Raw genomic sequence first — 2,130 nt, forward strand, 5'->3', positions numbered from 1 at the left:
GGCCCTTGAGGACTGGAGTTTGACACCCCTGTCATTGTGAATGACAACCTGAGACCAACAGGTTAAACATGTCATTAATTTTACTCTCCCACAATGTAATCTACTTTAATATTCCAAAATAAACATAAAATATATTTATGAGAAAAACAAGCAGGTATTTTGCCTGAAAATAAATAATTTATTTAAGTCAATGTTTAAAAAAAACTACATAGTTTCAATTGAACCATAATATCAAAAGCCTAATTAAAGATCCACATCCGAGTGGAAAAAAGAGTTCTTTCTGCTCATCATCTGACCATCATTGATGAGATGACATTCATCAATTAATGTAGTTATCTGTTTATCCTTCCTCAGATTAAGAAGAAGCTGTGATCACCACCAGCCTCCCAGACGCCTCCAGGTCCCCTCAAGACTCCTCTCTCCAAGCTCCGCTCCACCACCAGTGACTGGGCCCGGGGGGAAGACCTACCTGAGCTTCGTTCGAGCCGATCATTCAAGCTCGCTGCGATTCTCAGCACGCACGTCTTCCGCCAGTGTCCGAGCGCCAAATTCTCGGTCCAATAAAATTGTCTAACTGCTGTTTCTCTCTCTGTGTGAGTCTCTACAGACTGAAATGATGTAGATCTACTAGACGAAAAAATGTACATGAATCAATTGATTCCTTAACTTTGATTAAATATAAAATCATCACAAATGTGTTTGTCGATCCACATTCAGATGATGGTTGAATCAACATTAGAGTCAGTTAATGAATCAACTGATATAGTGTCAGTTATGGTTGAAACGTTGATTCAACATGTAAGACACCAACCACTTTCAATACTGCTTCAATATCAGGTGTCATTGTGTCTAACGTTGTTTCAACATCGATTCACCCATATTTTGCTATCTGGGTCCGTTGCTCACACCTGCTATTAATATTCTTGTGGAGAAACCTTGTATAAACAAGGCGATTGGGCACACACACAGACATTTTCCCTAATTGTTACCATTACTACTCTATTCCTAACCCTGACCTTAACCAAAACTTAATTCACATTATACCTCTAAGTCTAACAAGTAGAGCACAGTAGAACTGCAAAAAACTGAGTACCAGAGAGAGGTACTTATTTTCCACAATGACCTCCCTTTGTTGGTAAGTGTAATGAAAGTAGTCCTCTATATTGTGTATGTACAAGTACGTACACAAACACATGCACACACGCTCAGACGTGCACACACACATACGTGTTTTCATGTAATATGAAGACATATGGCAAAAAATAGGACAAATGGGTNTAGGAACCACTTTGTGACTCTGGTGGAGAGAAAACTCACAGACAGGACACACAGCTCTCTGCTCGTCTTTACAGAACCAATAAGGAACCTCTGAGTGTTTCTCACACACCACCTTCTCTTTCTTCTTCTCTTTTTCCATCTCAGTTGAAGCTCTTTTCTGTTCCTCACCAAACAAATCAGCGAGTTCTTTGAGGGAGAAGTTCATGGACGGATCCTCCGTTGACAACCGTTTACAGATGGGACAGTTCTTGTTTCCAGTTTGTTCCCAGAATTTCTGGAGGCAGCTTGAACAGAAGCTGTGGTTGCAGCTCAGAGACACAGGATCTCTGAAAGTCTCCGTACACACATGGCAGCTCAGGAAACTTTCAAAAAGAGCTCTCTGTGCCATTTTGTCAAAATATTTCAACAGAAAGACTCACCAAAAGTTTCAGCAGTTTCTTTGAAAAAATCTTCAGTAGAGATCTAATACCCAGCGTCTCACAGATGAGTTCAACAACGCTTGAAATTACTTTCAGTTTCTTTAGTCTGTAAGTCACGTGTTAAATAAAAAAAAATCTGGAATTGAGTTCATGTCCAGCAGGTGGTGCTGTAGGAACATCTTTCACAGCTAAACATGAAGCTACTTATTCTGAACTTGCAATAAAATAGAGGATATTTGTTACTTTAGTATTCATGTAAAGTTAACCTGTCTGTCTGTCACGAGAGGACCCAAATTTGGGTCCTCTCGTGACAGAAGGGACAAACACCAGTCCTCAAGGGCCTCTGTCCTGCAACTTTTAGATGTGCCTCTGCTGCACCACACCTGAAAAGAATAATTAGGTCATTAGCAAGGCTCAGGAGAACCGATCTACA

This window comes from Poecilia formosa, unplaced genomic scaffold (genome assembly GCF_000485575.1).
Source record: "Poecilia formosa unplaced genomic scaffold, Poecilia_formosa-5.1.2 Scaffold1411, whole genome shotgun sequence".
NCBI classification, from domain to species: Eukaryota; Metazoa; Chordata; class Actinopteri; order Cyprinodontiformes; family Poeciliidae; genus Poecilia; species Poecilia formosa.